This window comes from Mercenaria mercenaria, chromosome 13 (genome assembly GCF_021730395.1).
Source record: "Mercenaria mercenaria strain notata chromosome 13, MADL_Memer_1, whole genome shotgun sequence".
In the NCBI taxonomy this organism is placed as follows: Eukaryota; Metazoa; Mollusca; class Bivalvia; order Venerida; family Veneridae; genus Mercenaria; species Mercenaria mercenaria.
The window spans coordinates 53,065,818-53,088,539 of record NC_069373.1 but is presented as its reverse complement, the minus strand read 5'-3'; the positions used below and the strand labels follow the sequence as shown (position 1 = coordinate 53,088,539).

General features: G+C 36.9%; 1 protein-coding gene across 9 annotated transcripts in view; it reads right to left on the bottom strand.

Annotated features, from left to right (window-relative positions):
- The window catches only part of LOC123530508 (pre-mRNA-splicing factor ATP-dependent RNA helicase DHX16-like), a 213,701-nt gene that overhangs the window by 172,202 nt on the left and 18,777 nt on the right, over positions 1 to 22,722 (bottom strand). For 2 of the 9 annotated variants that reach the window (XM_053521857.1, XM_053521859.1), the window contains exon 2: positions 3,256 to 3,357. The exons of the other annotated variants lie outside the window; for them this stretch is intronic. The gene's annotated coding sequence lies outside the window, so the exon portion shown is untranslated. The remainder of the gene's footprint in view (positions 1 to 3,255; positions 3,358 to 22,722) is intronic. 9 annotated transcript variants of the gene reach the window in all.

The following is a 22,722-nucleotide window of genomic DNA, read 5'->3' as shown; positions in this document are numbered from 1 at the left end:
TTAGAGAGCGGACATGAGTAAAAAGGCCAATTTTTTCGGAAATTCAAGGGCCGTAACTCTAAAATGCCTGGACCGATTTGGCTAGTTATCGAACTTGGCCGAGGTCTCATGGTCAAACACATTTTGTTCAAGTTTGGTGAAGATCAGATGAGAAATGTTTGATTAAGAGTGCGGACATGAGAAAAAAGGCCAATTTTTCAATAATTCAAGGGCCGTAACTCCAAAATGCCTGGACCGATTTGGCTAGTTATCAAACTTGGCCGAGGTCTCATGGTCAAACACATTTTGTTCAAGTTTGGTGAAGATCGGATGAGGAATGTTCGACTTATAGTGCGGACAAGAGTAAAAAGGCTGATTTTTTGATAATTCAAGGGCCATAACTCCAAAATGCCTGGACCGATTTGGTTAGTTATCGAACTTGGCCGAGGTCTCATGGTGAAACACATTTTGTTCAAGTTTGGTGAAGATCGGATGAGAAATGTTTGATTAAGAGTGCGGACATGAGTAAAAAGGCCAATTTTTTCGGAAATTCAAGGGCCGTAACTCCAAGACGCCTGGACCGATTTGGCTAGTTATCGAACTTGGCCGATGTCTTATGGTTAAACACATTTTGTTCAAGTTTGGTGAAAATCGGATGAGAAATGTTCGACTTAGAGTGCGGACAAGCTTTGTGACAGACACACACACAGACACACAGACAGACAGACTGGAGTAAATCAATATGTCTCCCACACCACTGTGTGGTGGGAGACATAATAATGAAATTTCAAATAAGTCCTGTAAGTACTTACTGATATAAATCTATTTTGATTACAATCAGGGGAGGTAATCAGATATAAAATAACTCTGGAACCTATGATTGGGTCTGATTTGTCATGGAATCCAAGATTTCTTGTTGTTGAAGGTATTTTGGAAGTTTGTATCCAATAAAACCATATATAAAGTCTCTATATGGCTGCAAAAGCCAAAATAGCCAATTTTGGACCTTCAAGGGGCCAAAACTCTGGAACCCATGGTGGAATCTGGCCAGTTGAAGAAAGGAACCAAGATCTTGTGGTGATACAAGTTAGTGCAAGTTTGGTTAAAATCAAATCATAAATGAAGCTGCTATTGTGCAGACAAGGTCAAAATAGCTAATTTTGGCCCTTTCAGGGGCCGTAACTCTGGAACCCATTATGGGATCTGGCCGGTTCAAGAAAGGAACCGAGATCTTATGGTGACACAAGTTTTGTGCAAGTTTGATTAAATTCAAATCATAAATGAAGCTGCTATTGTGCAGACAAGGTCAAAATAGCTAATTCTGGCCCTTTCAGGGGCCATCACTCTGGAACCCATAATGGAATCTCGCCAGTTCAAGAAAGGAACCGAGATCTTATGGTGATACAAGTTGTGTGCAAGTTTGGTTAAAATAAAATCATAAATGAAGCTGCTATTGTGCAGACAAGGTCAAAACAGCTAATTTTGGCCCTTTCAGGGGCCATAACTCTGGAACCAATAATGGACTCTGGCCAGTTCAAGAAAGGAACCGTGATCTTATGGTGATACAAGTTGTGTGCCAGTTTGGTAAAAATCAAATCATAAATAAAGCTGCTATTGTGCAGACAAGGTCAAAATAGCTAATTTTGGCCCTTTCAGGGGCCATAACTCTGAAACCCATAATGGGATCTGCCAGTTCAAGAAAGGAACCGTGATCTTATGGTGATACAAGTTGTGTGCAAGTTTGGTTAAGATAAAATCATAAATGAAACCACTATCGTGCAGACAAGAAATTGTTGACGGACGGACGCACGGACACACGACGGACGAAGGGTGATCACAAAAGCTCACCTTGTCACTATGTGACAGGTGAGCTAATAAAACCATAAATGAAGTCCCTATATGGCTGCAAAAGCCAAAATAGCCAATTTAAGACCTTTAAGGGGCCATAACTCTGGAACCCATGATGGAATCTGGCTAGTTGAAGAAAGGAAACAAGATCTTGTGGTGATACAAGTTGTGTGCAAGTTTGGTTAAAATCAAATCATAAACGAAGCTGCTATTGTGCAGATAAGGTCAAAATAGCTAATTTTGGCCCTTTCAGGGGCCGTAACTCTGGAAACCATGATGGGATCTGGCCGGTTCAACAAAGAACCAAGATCTTATGGTGACACAAGTTTTGTGCAAGTTTGATTAAATTCAAATCATAAATGAAGCTGCTATTGTGCAGACAAGGTCAAAATAGCTTATTCTGGCCCTATCAGGGGCCATAACTCTGGAACCCATAATGGGATCTGGCCAGTTCAAGAAAGGAACCGAGATCTTATGGTGATACAAGTTGTGTGCAAGTTTGGTAAAAATCAAATCATAAATAAAGCTGCTATTGTGCAGACAAGGTCAAAATAGCTAATTTTGGCCCTTTTTGGGGCCATAACTCTGGAACCCATAATGGGATCTGGCCAGTTCAAGAAAGGAACCGTGATCTTATGGTGATACAAGTTGTATGCAAGTTTGGTTGAAATAAAATCATAAACAAAACCACTATCGTGCAGACACGAAATTGTTGACGCACGCACGCACGCACGGACTGATGACGGACGAAGGGTGATCACAAAAGCTCACCTTGTCACTATGTGACAGGTGAGCTAAAAAGAACAGCAACTGTTAAATGGCTTTTATGTCAGTGCATTTTACAATGAAATAACTTTTCAACTATGCAGGACTTACACATTTCATAGCATTTTCAAAACATGACACAGTTTGAAGCAAACAGAAGGGATATAATCTTGCTTAACAAAATTATGTTCTACAGTCTTAATTTTTCTGTTAAAATTCTACACTAGTTTTGATAAACAGAGAGATTTAATGATAGATAGAATATAATTTTTGGATATGAAATACAGAATAACTTTTAGTGCAAACTAAAATATCTGCAAAAGTGCTAGGTTGAAACTGAAGTTTAAGAAACTGCCATAGCCTTTTATTACATGCTTTCTGCTTTTTACAAACTGATTCCTAAACCCTTGGCCTCTAATTCCAAAATTTTGTCGACTTTTCCCTGACTTTTGCCCAATTTCCAAATTTCCCTGACCAATTACAAACTCCCTGACTTTTCCCTGACCTTGAAAAAAGTAAGTTTTTACTTGCCTTTTCCCTGACTGTGGGAACCTGCCTCACTGGTACATTTTGTCACAGAAAAGGGGCAATAATTCAAATGTTTGCAGTCAAAGTGGGTATAGCCAGTAAGGACAACACCTTTGGATTATTTTAAGCAAGTACCTGTGATCTGGTCAGTAGGCCTATAAATGTGCTTGATTTCTCTCGCAAATCTTCTCCATAAAAGTACTTCACCAGATACATACTGTGTATGAAATTTGGGACCTAAAATGAAGAGCAATATATATTGTCAAACCTGTATTAAGAAAGCAGTTTAAATAGCAAGTGATAAAAGGTTTACTATTGCTAACAGGCACTGGAAACTTCCTTTTTGCTAAAAAGACTGAAGTTCTGCAATCTTTAAACATGTTAAACAAGAGCTATCACAAAGACAATGAATACCCCTATTCTCTGACACTAGTCCTGTGAAGTTTCATTGAAATCAGACCAATAGTTTGCAAAAAATAGCACAGACAAAATCAGTTTTAAGGTTAACTGAAATGCTGTTGAAACTGGAGTTAAAAAAACCTATGATAGATGAGTGTATTTTTTCAGTTTGCTCATCTTTGACCGTCAAAACTGAAAATTTATAAGGCCAGCTTAAGCTGATGTTGAAACACTTCAGATACTTCAGGAAAAGTCAGACTCACCTGCCAGAAAGTGACAATGTGTGGGATACTAGTACACATAAAATATGTTCTTAACAAGAGGGCCAAGATGGCCCTAGGTCGCTCACGTGAGAAACACACCATAACACACCCTAACAGTGTAAACATATTTGACCTAATGATTTCTTGATAAAAAATATTCTGACCAATTATCATTAAAACTGGAGCAAAAACCCTTGAGTATAAATAAGTATTTTCTTTGATTTGACCTAGTGACTTAGTTTTTGACCCCAGACTACCCATATTCGAACCTGACCTAGATTTCATCAAGCCAACCATTCTGACCAAATTTTATGAAATCCAGTGTAAAATGCAGTCCCTATTGCATACACAAGGTTTTTTTTCTTGATCTGACTTAGTGACCTAGTTTTTAAACCCAGATGACCCATATCTGAACCTGACCTAGATTACTTTTTGAGTCCAATGACCCATAATCAAACTCAACTTAGATTGTTTTAAAGGCAATCATTCTGACCAATATTCATGAAGATTAATTGAAAAATACAGCCTCTATCGCATACACAAGGTTTTTCTTTGATTTGACCTACTGACCTAGTTTTTGACCCGAGATGACCAATTTTCGAACTTGGCCTAGATTTCATCAAGGTTATCATTCTGACCAATATTCATGAAGATTAAATGAACAAGAGATCACCATTGAGCCATTTTTGATTGTTCCAAATTTCAAGACTAGCTCAAGGTCAAATTCAAGGTCAAATTTCATTTCAGTACACATCACTGTGCATGTGGTCCATGCATGTGGTCCAAATTTGAAAGCTGTAGCTTGAGAAATGTGAAAGTAGGTCACAAGATCAATTTCAAGGTCAAAGTTCATTTCGGTATACAAAACTATGCATGTGCTTCAAATTTGGAGGCTGCAGCTTGAGAAATGTGAAAGTAGGTACTAGATAAAAATCAATGTCAAATTTAAATTTAGAACACAAAAATATGCATGTGGTCCAAATATGAAGTCTGTAGCTTAAGAAATGTGAAAGTAGGTCACTAGGTCAAAATCAAGGTCAAATTTCATTTTGGAACACAAAACTATGCATGTGGTCCAAATTTGAACCTGTACCTTCAAAAATGTGAAAGTAGGTCATTAGGTCAATGTCAAGGTCAAAGTTTTTTTCGGTACACAAAACTATGCATGTGGTCCAAATTTGAAGGCTGTAGCTTGAGAAATGTGAAAGTAGGTCACTAGGTCAAAATCAAAGTCAAATTTCATTTCAGAACACAAAACTATGCATGTGATCCAAATTTGAAGCCTGTACCTTCAAAAGTGTAAAAGTAGGTCACTAGGTCAATGTCAAAGTTTTTTTTCGGTACACAAAACTATGCATGTGGTCCAAATTTGAAGGCTGTAGCTTGAGAAATGTGAAAGTAGGTCACTAGGTCAATGTCAAGGTCAAAGTTTTTTTTTGGTACACAAAACTACGCATGTGGTCCAAATTTGAAGTCTGTACCTTCAAAAATGTGAAAGTAGGTCACTAGGTCAATGTTAATGTCAATTTTTTTTCAGTACATAAAACTATGCATGCGGTCCAAATTTGCTGTAGCATGAGAAATGTGAAAGTAGGTCACTAGGTCGATGTCAAGGTCAAAGTTTTTTTCGGTACACAAAACTATGCATGTGGTCGAAATTTGAAAGCTGTAGCTTGAGAAATGTTAAAGTAGGTCACTAGATCAAAATCAAGTTCAAATTTCATTTTGAAACAAAAACTATGCATGTGGTCCAAATTTGAAGCCTGTACCTACAAAAATGTTAAAGTAGGTAACTAGGTCAATGTCAAGGTCAAAGTTTTTTTCCGGTGCACACAACTATGCATGTGGTCCAAATTTGAAGGCTGTAGCTATGTAGGTCACTAGGTCAAAATCAAGGTCAACTCATGTCAATGTTCATCTTGCCATTCAAAACTATACATGTAGTCCAAATTTGAATGTTGTAGGTTATTGACAAGAAGATTTTAAAAGCTTTTCCCTATATAAGTCTATATGAACCATGTGACCCCCGGGGTGGGGCCATATTTGACCCTAGGGGGATAATTTGAACAAACTTGTTAGAGAACCATGAGATGATGCTACATAACAAATATCAAAACCCTAGGCTTTGTGGTTTGGACAAGATTTTCAAAATCAAGGTCAACTCGTGTCAATGTTCATCTTGCCACTCAGAACTATACATGTAGTCCAAATCTGAATGTTGTAGGTTATTGACAAGAAGATTTTAAAAGCTTTTCCCTATATAAGTCTATTTAAACAATGTGTCCCCCCAGCGCGGGGCTATATTTCACCCTAGGGGGAGAATTTGAACAACCTTAGTAGAAGACTACTAGATGATGTCACAAACAAAATATCAAACCCTAGGTCATGTGGTTTTGGACAAGAGGTTTTTCAAAGTTTTTCCCTGTATAAGTCTATGTAAACCATGTGACCCACCACACCCCCCCCCCTCCCCCAAGGGTGGGGCCATATTTGACCCTAGGGAGATAATTTGAACAATCTTAGTAGAAGACCACTAGATGATGTAACATGCAAAATATCAAAGCCCTAGGTCCTGAGGTTTTGGACAAGAGGTTTTTCAAAGCTTTTCCCTATATAAATCTATATAAACCATGTGACACTGGGGAGGGGCCATATTTGACCCCTGGGATATAATTTGAATCATCTTGGTAGAGGACCACTAGATGATGCTTCATACCAAATATCAGAGTCCTAGGCCCTGTGGTTTTGGACAAGATGATTTTCAAAATCTTTCCTTATATAAATCTATGAAAATTATAACAAGAGATCACAGAGTGATCTTGGCGCCCACCAATGTGCCATTTTTGAGTGTTCCAAATTTCAAGACTTATTGACTACCTCAAGGTCAAATTTCATTTCCGTACACAACACTGTGCATGTGGTCCAAAGTCGAAAGCTGTAGCTTGAGAAATGTGAAAGTAGATCACTAGGTCAATGTCAAGGTCAAAGTTTGTTTCGGTACACAATCCTATGCATGTGGTCTAAATTTGAAGCCTGTAGCTACAGAAATGTGAAAGTAGGTCACTAGGTCAATCTTAAGATCAAAGTTCATTTAGGTACACAAAACTATGCAAGTGGTCCAAATTTGAAGGCTGTAGCTTGAGAAATGTAAAAGTAGGTCACTAGGTCAAAATCAAGGTCAAATTCTATTTCGGAATACATAACTATGCATGTGGTCCAAATTTGAAGCCTGTACCTTAAAAATGTAAAAGTAGGTCACTAGGTCAATGTAAAGGTCAAAGTTCATTTCGGTACACAAAACTATGCATGTGGTCCAAATCTGAAGGCTATAGCTTGAGAAATGTAAAAGTAGGTCACTAGGTCAAAATCAAGGTCAAATTTTATTTCAGAATACAAAACTATACATGTGGTCAAACTTTGAAGCCTGTACCTTAAAAATGTGAAAGTAGGTCACTAGGTCAATGTAAAGGTCAAAGTTCATTTCGGTACACAAAACTATGCAAGTGGTCCAAATTTGAAGGCTGTAGCTTGAGAAATGTAAAAGTAGGTCACTAGGTCAAAATCATGGTCAAATTTTATTTTGGAATACAAAACTATACATGTGGTCCAAATTTGAAGCCTGTACCTTAAAAATGTGAAAGTAGGTCACTAGGTCAATGTGAAGGTCAAAGTTTTTTTCGGTACACAAAACTATGCATGTGGTCCAAATTTGAAGGCTGTAGCTTGAGAAATGTGAAAGTATGTCAAATTTCATTTTGAAACACGGAACTATGCATATGGTCCAAATATGACACCTGTACCTTCAAAAATGTGAAAGTAGGTCACTAGGTCAAAATCAAGGTCAAAGTTTTTTCCAGTGCACAAAACTATGCATGTGGTCCAAATTTGAAGGCTGTAGCTACAGAAATGTGAAAGTAGGTCACTAGATCAAAATCAAGGTCAACTCATGTCAAGGTTCATCTTGCCACTCAAAAATATACAAGTGGTCCAAATTTGAAGGCTGTAGCTACAGAAATGTGAAAGTATGTCACTAGGTCAAAATCAAGGTCAACTCATGTCAAGGTTCATCTTGCCACTCAAAAATATACATGTGGTCCAAATTTGAATGTTGTAGTTATTGACAAGAACATTTTAAAAGCTTTTCCCTATATAAGTCTATATGAACCATGTGACCCCCGGGGCGGGGCCATTTTTGACCCTAGGGCGATAATTTGGTCAAACTTGGTAGAGAACCACTAGATGATGCTACATTACAAGTATCAAAGCCTTAGGCTTTGTGGTTTGGACAAGAAGATTTTCAAAGTTTTTCCTTATGTAAGTCTATGTAAACCATATGACCCCCAGGGCGGGGCCATATTTGACCCTAGGGGTATAATATGAACAATCTTAGTTGAAGACCACTAGATGATGTCACATACAAAATATCAAAGCCCTAGGCCCTGTGGTTTTGGACAAGGGGTTATTCAAAGTTTTTCCCTATATAAGTCATTATAAACTATGTGACCCCCAGGGCGGGGCCATATTTGACCCCAGAGAAATAATATGAATCATCTTGGTAGAGGACCACCACTAGATGATGCTTCAAACCAAATATCAAAGCCCTAGGCTCTGTGGTTTTGGATAAGAAGGTTTTCAAAGTTTTTCCCTATATAAATCTATGTAAAATATAGAAATAAACAAAGGGCCATAACTCACTCATAAATTGTTGAACCAGTCTGATTTTCAGGGGGACACAACTAGGGTACCAATACATCATTCTGACAAAGTTTGGTCAAAATCCCCCCAGTAGTTTCTGAGGAGATGCGATAACGAGAAATTGTTAACGGACGGACGGACGGAATGACGGACGGACGGACCACGGACGCAGAGTGATTTTAATAGCCCACCATCTGATGATGGTGGGCTAAAAATAAACAAAGGGCCATAACTCACTCAAAAATTGTTGAACCAGTCTGATTTTCAGGGGGACACAACTAGGGTACCAATACATCATTCTGACAAAGTTTGGTCAAAATCCCCCCAGTAGTTTCTGAGGAGATGCGATGACGAGAAATTGTTAACAGACAGACAGTATGACGGACGGACCACGGACGCAGAGTGATTTGAATAGCCCATCATCTGATGATGGTGGGCTAAAAATACAGCCTCTATCGCATACACAAGGTTTTTCTTTGATTATATCTAGTGACCTAGTTTTTGACCAGAGATGACCCATTTTCGAACTCGGCCTAGATTTCATCAATATCATTCTGACCAATATTAATGAAGATTAATTGAAAAATACAGCCTCAATCGCATACGCAAGGTTTTTCTTTGATTTGACCTAGTGACCTAGTTTTTTATCCCAGATGACCCATTTTCGAACTCGGCCTATATTTCATCAAGGCTATCATTCTGACCAATATTCATGAAGATTAGTTGGAAAATACAGCCTCAATCACATACACAATGTTTTCCTTTTATCTGACCTAGTGACCTAGTTTTTGACCCCAGATGACCCATTTTCGAACTCGGCCTAGATTTCATCAAGGTATATTCTGACCAAATTTCATGAAGATCAGTTGAAAAATACAGCCTCTATCGCATACACAAACTAAATGTTGACAGACAGACGCCGGACATCGAGCGATCAGAAAAACTCACCTGAGCATTGCTCAGGCGAGCTAAAAATAGCAGTGAACTAAATAACTGCTGTAAGAATTAAAACCCTTTCAAAAAATAATTGTTATACTCACCAGTATTAATTTTCTTCTTTCCTCTTCAGGAATCAGCGAAAAAAAATTTTTTTTTCTGTACTTTTAGAAAATCTTTTCTTGCACACCGGACTGGCGTTTCCGATGACTTTACCCATGCCAGTAAAACCCACCAGGCACCCCCCATGCCAGATGACTCTCATGCTGTTAATGACAACTAGCGTTCATGCACTGATAATAATATTATGTAAAACATGAAACAAGAGGACCATGATGGTCCTGAATCGCTCACCTTTTCCCACATGACCCAGTTTTGAGTATGACATCGTTTTTGACCAACTTTCATGAAGATCCCATGAAAAATGTGACCTCTAGAGTGGTCACAAGGTTTTTCTATTTTTAGACCTACTGACCTAGTTTTTGAAGGCACGTGACCCAGTTTCGAACTTGACCTAGATATCATCAAGATGAACATTCTGACCAACTTTCATAAAGATCCCATGAAAAATGTGACCTCTAGAGTGGTCACAAGGTTTTTCTATTTTTAGACCTACTGACCTAGTTTTTGACCGCACGTGACCCAGTTTCGAACTTGACCTAGATATCATCAAGATGAACATTCTGACCAACTTTCATGAAGATCCCATGAAAAATGTGACCTCTAGAGTGGTCACAAGGTTTTTCTATTTTTAGACCTACTGACCTAGTTTTTGAAGGCACGTAACCCAGTTTTGCACTTGACCTAGATATCATCAAGATGAACATTCTGACCATTTTTCATGAAGATCCCATGAAAAATGTGACCTCTAGAGTGGTCACAAGGTTTTTCTATTTTTAGACCTACTGACCTAGTTTTTGACTCCACATGACCCAGTTTCGAACTTGACCTAGATATCATCAAGATGAACATTCTGACCAACTTTCATGAAGATCCCATGAAAAATGTGACCTCTAGAGTGGTCACAAGATTTTTCTATTTTTAGACCTACTGACCTAGTTTTTGACCGCACGTGACCCAGTTTCGAACTTGACCTAGATATCATCAAGATGAACATTCTGACCAACTTTCATGAAGATCCCATGAAAAATGTGACCTCTAGAGTGGTCACAAGGTTTTTCTATTTTTAGACCTACTGACCTAGTTTTGAAGGCACGTGACCCAGTTTCGAATTTGACCTAGATATCATCAAGATGAACATTCTGACCAACTTTCATAAAGATCCCATGAAAAATGTGACCTCTAGAGTGGTCACAAGGTTTTTCTATTTTTAGACCTACTGACCTAGTTTTTGACTCCACGTGACCCAGTTTCGAACTTGACCTAGATATCATCAAGATGAACATTCTGACCAACTTTCATGAAGATCCCATGAAAAATGTGACCTCTAGAGTGGTCACAAGGTTTTTCTATTTTTAGACCTACTGACCTAGTTTTTGACCACACGTGACCCAGTTTCGAACTTGACCTAGATATCATCAAGATGAACAATCTGACCAACTTTCATGAAGATCCCATGAAAAATGTGACCTCTAGAGTGGTCACAAGGTTTTTCTATTTTTAGACCTACTGACCTAGTTTTTGAACGCACGTGACCCAGTTCGAACTTGACCTAGATATCATCAAGATGAACATTCTGACCAACTTTCATGAAGATCCCATGAAAAATGTGACCTCTAGAGTGGTCACAAGGTTTTTCTATTTTTAGACCTACTGACCTAGTTTTTGACTGCACGTGACCCAGTTTTGAACTTGACCTAGATATCATCAAGATGAACATTCTGACCAACTTTCATGAAGATCCCATGAAAAATGTGACCTCTAGAGTGGTCACAAGGTTTTTCTATTTTTAGACCTACTGACCTAGTTTTTGACTGCACGTGACCCAGTTTCGAACTTGACCTAGATATCATCAAGATGAACATTCTGACCAACTTTCATGAAGATCACATGAAAAATGTGACCTCTAGAGTGGTCACAAGGTTTTTCTATTTTTAGACCTACTGACCTAGTTTTTGACCGCACGTGACCCAGTTTCGAACTTGACCTAGATATCATCAAGATGAACATTCTGACCAATTTTCATAAAGATCCCATGAAAAATGTGACCTCTAGAGTGGTCACAAGCAAAAAGTTTACGGACGGACGGACGCACGCACGCACGGACGGACGACGGACGACGGACACTGCGCGATCACAAAAGCTCACCTTGTCACTTTGTGACAGGTGAGCTAAAAAGCAGGTACCTTGATAGTTTCTCTCCTTTCCTTATAGTATATTTCTCTATTCAAAATATGCAAGTTTACCATATAGTGTATTCAGAAGGGGGATCCCATGCGATCGGAAAAAAGATTAATGGCGACATATACCAAACTGTTAGACAAGATCTAACTGTCACATAAAGACGTCGAGAGTCCGAGTTCCGCAACTGGACCGATCTATGACGTCATCAAAATGGCAGCCAAGTTTGAAAATATAACTTTGCTTAATTCATTATTTATTTATGTTACACAGCAAAACTTGATCTTATTATCTCTGGTTTTCCATTTTACAATACGTGTTGTCAATGTTACAACAGTATTGAAGTATATAAACAATTCAATAATGTGAAATAATAAAATATATCTTACCCCACCTACTTTATTTCAGCAGAATATTTTTTGTTGAATATAGTTGTTTAATACATGCTATACCATAAACATAATTATACAGATATAATCATATTCCAGTAGTGCCATAGCTGTTTATTTGTGCTTTATGTCTCTGCTACACACGAACACTGTACCAATTTGCTGACCCACCATTCGTATCGCGTTGAACTCTACAACGCCCTTTAACATTCCCACTTATCGTAATCAAATGCAATGGTTAGAATTCCTAACTTTTTTCTAACATTTCTTTGCCGATAGATATGTTTTCTTTTGATAGAAGCCTTTCTAAAGTAAGGATTAACAGTTTCCACAGGATCTCAAAACTTTACTGAGCAATAATGGAGTCTTTAAACAATAAACTTTCCATAGTACATAATTTGGATTGTTACCTTCATATTAGAACATGTCAGTCATTTTAGCCCAGTCTGTGAGAAGGAAACTTTTCATGATGGGTATCACGATTGTGTAATGAATCATTTGCCATCGTCTGGCATTCTGAGAACTCCTGAAAGTTCTGTGATAATTTTTCAATTATCAAGGGCTGGCACAACATTTAACATTTTTGGAGAATTTTCGTAACAGTTCTGCGACAGATTTCTTGAAATCACAATTGTCAACAGCAAAGAAGATATGGCGACAATTCACAAAGTTTCTTGGAATATAGCCAACCTAATTAATTTTGTTGGGTTTAACGTCGCACCGACACAATTTTAGGTCATATGGCGACTTTCCAGCTTTAATGGCGGAGGAAGACCCCAGGTGCCCCTCCGTGCACTATTTCATCACGAGCGTCCAACCTAATTAAAGAATGGTTATTAGTAGCTATCTGATTCTAATGGGCTAAGAGTAGTCTACATAAATATATAACCCAGTGTAAGAAGTATTTTAGTTCTATACTTCTTGATCTTTAAAGTATCATACACCGGCTGCAACCTGTAAATGTTATTAGTTTTAACCACAAAAAGTTGCAACAGGTTTGTGGATGTATGCATGCATGTAAGGGTCGATTATGAGACGAGTTCAGAACGTGACTGTCCTTTACAATCATGCTTAAATTGTCATTCTTGATTTCCACTGAAGGACCCAGAATCAACCAACGTAGATAACATGCAATAAAATAGGTATGGACTTCCAAATAAGATCTTGATTATCATGGTCCTGTAAGTACCAGCCTTAGGGATGAGTATCATTTTCCCCTAAAAAATTTAGCTCAAGAGGGAATCTCTTGTATGTTAACCTTTCCGTCCAAAAACTGAATTGCTATATTCGTTTCATCGACAATAGTTTGGCATATTTTTTGTTTATTGTCGAATTTAGACGTATTTGAAATAGTATTAAGACTTTTTGATCGCTGTTTGTGTTTTTTCACTAACAGAGCATTGGCCTCTTGCAACAACTAATATTTGCTATTGCCAATCTTGACAAAAACAAACAAGTTTTTTCTACGCCCTAAGGCGACATATTATATTGAGGCCAGTGTGCGTCTGTCTGTCCGCCCATCCGTAAGCAATTCCGTGCCAGCTCTGTAACTCTTGAACCCATAAAGGATTTCTAAGAAATTGACATAAGCACCACAAATATGACCCTTGTTTTGTGTCCGCTCTGTAACTCTTGAACTTCTTGAAGGATTTTAAAAACACTTGTCACAAATGTTCACCACATCGAAATGACATGCATAGTGTATTTCACACTTATGGGTCATATGTCATTACCTTCGGGCCTATATTGCTCCGCATTGCAGTGCTCTTGTTTCCTAAAAAAGAATTATTATAACACTTCTATTTAGTACTAGAACATTTGTTAATTGTCAGTCATATTTGACTCTAATGCTTTTGTAACCATAATCATTTCATATCCGAGTTGTGTCCCTACTGACGCGGTTCTATCATGGTCTCTTTACTAAGATGCAAAATCAGTCTATGTCAGAGAAATTGCGATCATCATATTAAATGCATTCTCGAATTATGGAAAAGGCTGTTGCATAAGCACTAGGGCACATTTTACAACAGTATGTTTAATATATCATACCCCTACATAGTTTCCATATCGTGCAAAGTTGTGCTACTGGAGCTTAGTGTTGTTGTGAGCAGACATTTTGATACATATTTATAGGTATAAACTAATACAGAGGTATAAACTAATACAGAGAAGATATTAACAAACATATGTTAAAACAATGTCAAGACAAGAGCTGTCACAGGAGACAGCTTGCTTGACTATTTCCATGCTGGATAGTGGAAGTGGGCATATCTGAGGAAAGGGAGATGTCACTACAGTGTTTAATTTTAACCTGAAATTCTAAATGATGTGGGTGATGATGTTGAAGAATTATTTTAAGTTTTAATCAAATCCATTTGGTAATAACAGAGTTGGAGTGAAAGTGCATCAAAATGTTAACCTGAAATTCTAAGTAACAAGAGACTACAGAGTGATCTTGGCGCCCACCATTGAGCCATTTTTGATTGTTCCAAATTTCAAGACTAGCTCAAGGTCAAAATTCATTTCAGTACACATCACTGTGCACGTGGTCCATGCATGTGGTCCAAATTTGAAAGCTGTAGCTTGAGAAATGTGAAAGTAGGTCACAAGATTAAATTCAAGGTCAAAGTTCATTTCGGTATACAAAACTATGCATGTGCTTCAAATTTGAAGCCTGTAGCTTGAGAAATGTGGAAGTAGGTCACTAGATCAATCTCAAGATCAAAATTCATTTCGGTACACAAAACTATGCATGTGGTCCAAATTTGAAGGCTGTAACTTGAGAAATGTGAAAGTAGGTCACTAGGTCAAAATCAAGGTCAAATTTCATTTCGGAACACGAAACTATGCATGTGGTCCAAATTTGAAGCCTGTACCTTCAAAAATGTGGAAGTAGGTCACTAGGTCAATGTCAAGGTCAAAGGTTTTTTCGGTACACAAAACTATGCATGTGGTCCAAATTTGAAGGCTGTAGCTTGAGAAATGTGAAAGTAGGTCACTAGGTCAAAATCAAGGTCAAATTTCATTTTGGAACACAAAACTATGCGTGTGGTCCAAATTTGAAGCCTGTACCTTCAAAAATGTGAAAGTAGGTCACTAGGTCAATGTCAAGGTCAAAGTTTTTTCCAGTGCACAAAACTATGCATGTGGTCCAAATTTGAAGGCTGTAGCTACAAAAAATGTGAAAGTAGGTCACTAGGTCAAAATCAAGGTCAACTCATGTCAATGTTCATCTTGCCACTCAAAACTGTACATTTGGTCCAAATTTGAATGTTGTAGGTTATTGACAAGATTTTAAAAGCTTTTCCCTTTATAAGTCTATATCATGAACCATGTGACCCCCGGGGGCGGGGCCATTTTTGAACCTAGGGGGATAATTTGAACAAACTTGGTAGAGGACCGCTAGATGATGCTACATAACAAATATCAAAGCCCTAGGCTTTGTGGCTTTGACAACAAGATTTTCAAAGTTTTTCCCTATATAAGTCTATATAAACAATGTGATCCCCAGGGCGAGGCCATATTTGACCCTAGGGGGATAATTTGAACAATCTTAGTAAAAGACCACTAGATGATGTCACAAACAAAATATCAAAGCCCTAGGCCCTGTGGTTTTGAACAAGAGGTTTTTCGAAGTTTTTCCCTATATAAGTCTATATAAACCATGTGACCCCCGGGGCAGGGCCATATTAGACCCCAGGGAAATAATCTGAATTATCTTGGTAGAGGACCACTAGATGATGCTTCATACCAAATATCAAAGCCCCAGGCTCTGTGGTTTAGGACAAGAAGATTTTCAAAGTTTTTCCCTACATAAATCTATGTAAATTATAGAAATAAACAAAGGGCCATAACTCACTAAAAAATTGTTGAACCAGTCTGATTTTCAGGGGGACACAACTAGGGTACCAATACATCATTCTGACAAAGTTTGGTCAAAATCCCCTTGGTAGTTTCTGAGGAGATGCGATAACGAGAAATTGTTAACGGACAGAAGGACGACGGACCACGGACGCAGAGTGATTTGAATAGCTCACCATCTGATGATGGTGGGCTAAAAATATTGGAGCAAGAGTTATGGCCCTTATGTCAGATGATGTGGGTGATGATAAGGAATAACTATTTTAAGTCTGAATCCAATCCATCAAGTAAATACAGAGACATGATGAGAAAAGAGGAAGTGTTACAGAAACTTTAACCGAGGTGGGGACGTCGTGTAGGATAGCTCTCCTTATACTTCGTATAGTCGAGCTAAAAATGATAGAAACAAATTTACTGATGTTTCATACAGCGGCTTAAACATTTCTGAAATGATTGTAAATGCTCCTCGGACATCATGTCAGTTTTCACTGAATACTGTGTATATTTTACGGAATAGTGATATTTCATGGTTAAAGGGTTTAGCGACGACACATCAATTTGAATGGGTCAATAGTGTCACAACAGCAACCAAAAGTAGAAAGTAACTTATAACTGTGAAAGATAAATTAGATACAAATATACTCTTTTATTCTACAGTTATGTCCAGCTGTGTTAAATAGCAAGAGAAGGACAGGTCACTAGAAAGAAAACTGTGCACTCATTCAGAAAGATACATGTAGAATTATATTTAAGTACATGTATGTTAATATATAATTTTGAAGAGTCGTGAGTACATGTCCCAGCGAGATGACTGTGCTTTCGGTTATAAGTTTGTTTAATCTATAATTACTGTTTTCAGTTATGTAAGATTATTACTATTAGATAATTATCAACAGGTTTCTATTTTTGATTTACATTTAATTAGGATGCAGCACAGAATTTACTTAAACAAAGCTTTTCCTTTATTTCACCTCCCTTTAAAGATGTACTATGCTCACCTTCTACATAAATATTTCATCATTGCATATTGCTCTGAATCTAGTAAATTCTCATTAAACATCTTTACCTGGCTAAATATATAAACTAACTATACTGCAATCACAATTAAATATCTGTAAAATAACAACATTTGTTTCAAACAAACTTCCAGAGTTTTACTAGCGAAATATGTATTATACTATGTTTACTTAAAGTATGTAGTATTTAAACCTAACATACTACCTTTCATACTCACAAACATGGTTATATTATAATTCTATAAATGAAATGCAATAATTGTTCATATATTCAAATATGAAATTTGGGCATAATATATCTTTAATTTTGTATAAATGACATTCCTTTTAATATTTAAAATAACATAATGCTAATAATTATGTATGTGTACAATGTAAACTTCAAAAAAACTTCACTTTAATCAACAAAAACAAACAATTTTGTCAGTCATTTGAAGATGATGATATATTTAATTTAAAAAAAAAATGGCTGCCATTTTGATGATGTCATAACTCGGTCCAGTCGCAGAATTCACACTGTCGAAATGGCTTATAATGAACTTCACACATTATGGAACAGATTGGTATATGTCACCATTAATCTTTTTTCCAATCGTACGAGACCCAAAATATGGCTCTAAGCGAATACACTAACAAGAGCCATGTTAGACATGGCCAATCCCCCCGCCGGGCATATTATAACTGAAGGCTAAAGTTCCTGGTAAGTTAGTGTCTGAAAGTATTTTTTTTTGGGAGAAGCTTTGAAAAACCGTTTAGTTGTGGTCCACATCACGGGTTTTAAAGATGTGGAGGAAAGAATTATTCAGTGGTGAAGTGGTTTACTGCTAAATTCTATTAACTTTCATGAACAGTATAGCTGTATGATGTTTTTCTATATGGCTGCTGTAAAAAGAAGGAATGGAAAGCTAACAGGGAAAAAGAGTGCCAGAATGTCACAATATATGCCCATCACAGCAAATTTCTTTACTCTAGCAGCTGTATTTGCAAATGGAATTTTAATTTTGTGGTTGTTTAGTAATCATTGTAAGTCTTTTGTTTTTCTAAGTCCACAAAAAAACTCCTTACCAGGTAGAGATGTCTTAAAATACACCTAAGATTGGAAAGTAACATCCAGGTTGTACCACAGAAAAGTGGTCTTGTTTTTTCCCTGTGGTCAATTATAAAAATGTTACAACATAAGTTATTTATAGTAACAACTAATGGAAGTTAATCTAAAAAAAAAAAAAAAAAAAAAAAAAAAATTGTAAGTCCACACAAAAATCTTTACTAGGTAGAGATTGGTCAAAATACACCTCAAAATTGGATGTAGCATGCATGTTGTACTACTGAAAAGTGGTCTCCATTTTTCCCTACGACTAGTAATGAAAAAGTTACAATAAAAGCTATTTAAAGTAACAACAAAGGGAAGTAATTCTAAAGAAGGGAACTGCGCATGACACTTCGTCTCATGATGGTGTATAATTGTGCCAAGTTACATCAAAATCCCTCCATGCATGAAGAAGAAATGCTTCGGACAAAGTCATTCTTGTATCTGACCTTTGGCCTCTAAGTGTGACCTTGACCTTAGACCTAGGGACCTGGATCTTGCGCACGACACTCTGTCTTGCGGTGGTGAACATTTGTGCCAAGTTATATCAAAATCCCTCTATGCATGAAGAAGAAGTGCTCCGGACAAGGTTTTCATTCTTGTATCCTTTGACCTCTAAGTGTGACCTTGACCTTAGAACTAGGGACCTGGTTCTTGCGCATGACACTCCATCTCGTGGTGGTGAACATTTGTGCCAAGACATATCAAAATCCCTCCATGCATGAAAAAGATATGCTGCAGACAATTTTTTTTTAAGAAAATATGATAAAGGGGAATAACTCAAAAAGTAGGCAAGGTAGAGTTATTGTTCTTGCACACTGCACTTCCTCCTAATGTGTTCTATCAGTGTATGAAGTTTGAAGAAAATCCCTCCAGTACTTTTGGAGTTATGCTCTGGACAAAATTTTTAAAGAAAATATGATAAAGGGGAATAACTCAAAAAATAGGCAGGGTAGAGTTATTGTTCTTGCACAATGCACTTCCTCCCAATGTGTTCTATCAGTGTATGAAGTTTGAAGAAAATCCCTCCAGTACTTTTGGAGTTATGCTCCGGACAAATTTTTTTAAGAAAATATGATAAAGGGGAATAACTCAAAAAATAGGCAAGGTAGAGTTATTGTTCTTGCACACTGCACTTCCTCCCAATGTGTTCTATCAGTGTATGAAGTTTGAAGAAAATCCCTCAAGTACTTTTGGAGTTATGCTCCGGACAAAGATCGTTGCGGACGCACGGACGGACGGACGGATGGACGCACGGACGGAGGGCATTTCTAATATCCCCTTCGCCTTTGGCGGGGGGATAAATAAGAACATGACGTTATGCTACAAACAATAAAACTAAAGTGGATGCTATGTACAAACAATAAAACTAAAGTGGAACTTTGTTGTTGTGCTTAATGCAAAACATCGTGATGTCACTTTCGCTTACGGACTTAATTTTATGCGCTTTGTGTTCATTCTCTACTATAAGAAAGAGTGCTACAAAGAAAGTATTTCTACCTGTTATCTGTAAAATATGGTATGCAAGAAAAATAATCTGCCATAATAAAATGCTAACATGAATATGATATGCATGAAAAAATATCAGTCATGTGTTTATGAATCAGATAGAAATATCCATTCCTCAGCCACCTGTGCATGGGCGGTAATTTGGCAAGCCTCATTACCACCCAATGTGCAGGTGCCCTCGGGAAGGATATTTCCATCCGATTCATAAACACATGACAGATATTATTACTCTCCAAAATAAAATGCCAAGGTCAGCACAAGTTCCTGATACTGATGGCATGATAATAACGACAATTCATCAATGACATCATTGTACACGTAACACTGGTGCTCTCAAGTTTTATAGAAATATGAAAATTAAAAACCATCAGGCTAGTTATCAGGAATAGAACAAGAGCTGTCCGTAAGACAGCGCTCTCCACTTTTCTCGGTGCTTAATGACTCAGAATTTGAGCTTTGCCAGTAAAAAAAAAATCTAAGTTAAAAAGGGACATAACTCTGTCAAAATTCAAATCAGTGTTATGGGAATTGTGTCTCCTGGTGTAGACTTTGATATTAAATAACTATTTTGAGTTTCAAGTCAAAAGCTTTAACAGTAACAGAGATATTTGACTTTTAACAAAAAATTCTAAGTTAAAAAGGGGCATAATTCTGTCAAAATTCAAATCATTGTTATGGATATTGTTTCTCCTGGTGTAGACTTTGATAGTAAATAAGCAGTGTTCCAGCTAGCGCGGAATAGAAGGGCGCTGCGCCCTGCGGCTTTCTCAAAGCACCCTGCCTTTTTTAATAGCGCCCTGTGCCCTTTTGAGTCCAGTAAATATATGCCTTAGTGTCAATGTTAAAACCACCCCGGTCAATACTCCCTGAAGTGGTCAATACTGGTCGGCTGGTCAATACTGGTCAATTAATCAATACTGACTGTTAAGATATTTTGCAAAGTTTATGAACAATTAAATAGTGACTGTTTAAGAATATTTGGGGCTTGATTATGGTGAATGCAGGCATTATTATTTAGTTAAAGCAACCTAATCAGTACTCCTAAATTGGTCAGAAGTGGTTGATTGGTCAATACTGGTTGAGTTTTTACTGGTCATTGAACATTTTCTGTTAGATCATAGATAACTAAGATATATTATTTTTCTACAAAAATATCACAGTAAGTGGAACAAGAGCTGTCCGTAAGACAGCGCACTCCACTATTCGGGGATTTGATAGTAAAATGAATAAAAAAAAAAATTAATGTCTGAATAAGAGACCTCTACTATAGCAGGAAGATACACCAAGGGTATAATTTCATCAAACACAAATTAGCGTTATTAGGACTGTTACAACAAATGCAGATGATGATGGTAAAGATACATTTTGAGTTTCAAGTCATTATCTTATATAGTACCAAAGTTATGTCCAGAAAATGAAGTCTGTTAAAAAAGTTTACGTGTAAAAGGGGCATAATTTGGTTAAAATACAAATCAGAGTTATGGGGATTGTTACCACACAAGCAGATGATGGAGATAAAGATACATTTTAAGTTTCAAGTCGTTATCTTATATTGCATTAAAGTAATATCCAGAAAGCAAAGATTGGAAAAATAAAATAAGTACAAAAGGGGCATAATTCTGTCAAAAATACAATCAGAGTTATGGGGTATGTAACCACACATGCAGATGATGATTATAAACAAATATTTTTAATTTCAAGTCATTATCTTTTAAAGTACCAGAGATATGTCTATCAAACAAAGCTTTCGAAAAAAATTTAATAGGAAAATAATTCCAAGTATAACTCCTTGGTGACCTTAACCTTTGGTATAATGAGCCCAGCCCCTGCATATACTATGTTTGTCTGCTGGACAATGTTTATGAGAACTTACAGTAAGGTAAAAGCAAAAGTAACAAAGTTATGACAGAAAAACAAAGGTTGCCAAAAAACTTTAACCTAAAAAATAACCTAAGTATAAGACCTTGGTGACCTTGACCTTGGATAAAATGGGCCCAGTCCCTGTACATACTTTGTTCGCATACTGGACAATGTTTATGTGAAGTTACAGTAAGATATAAGCAATAGTAACAAAAATATTACAGAAAAACAAAGGTTGCCAAAAAACTTTAACCTTAAAAACAACCTAAGTATAAGAGCTTGGTGACCTTGACCTTGGGTATAATGGGCTCAGCCCCAACACATACATTGTTTGTATACTGGACAATGTTTATGTGAAGTTACAGTAAGGTATAAACAATAGTAACAAAGATATGACAGAAAAACAAAGGTTGCCGAAAAATTTTAACCAAGAAGGGTCACGCCGACGCCGGGGCAAGTAGTATAGATCCTCTATTCTCTGAATAGAGGAGCTAAAAACTACTAATTTAACTGACCTTAATTTGCAGAAAGTATTAAACTGTAGCAGTAAGTGTTTGATTCACAAGTGATAAATCTATTTTTACTGTTGTAAATAATTCAATGAAAAATTGCTGTGAACACCTGGACCTTTTCATGGAAGCGGTTTGTGTTTTGATAGCAATTGTCACATTGCCTAATTGACACCATGTCTCACAATATACAATATGTTGCTGGCCTGTTTATCTCCAGAGTCACTAATTTAGCTGTCATGATCAATAATCCCACTGTAAAATTCTCAATGACTGAACATGATAAGTTGATAACTTTATTTTAAAAATAAGTAATGCAATCAAAGTATTCAATTGATCAGTATTGACCACTACATATACTGATCAGGGATATTGTGTGGGACCAAAATTTGAATTGACCAGCACTGTCCATTTCAATGAGTGTAATGTATAGTAATAAAATCTTTAATTAATTTAAAATAAAGGCTACTGTAAGAAGATAAAAGCATTGAATAAACTAGTATTGACCAGTCTTAAGTATGTTGTCCAAAATGGAGCTTGAACACATTGCTAAGGACCAAAATTGAAACGACCAGTATTGACCACTATACTTTTTAATGATCAAAATTTTATATAATTCAAATTGCTTTATTATTTTTATATTACTATTACAGCCTGTGCTAATCTGTGAATGAACATTATGTAAAAGTGTTGAATAAACCAGTATTGACCAACCAAAAGTGACCATAGTATTGAATCGATCAGTATTGTCTGGTACTGATCAGTATTGACCGGTTT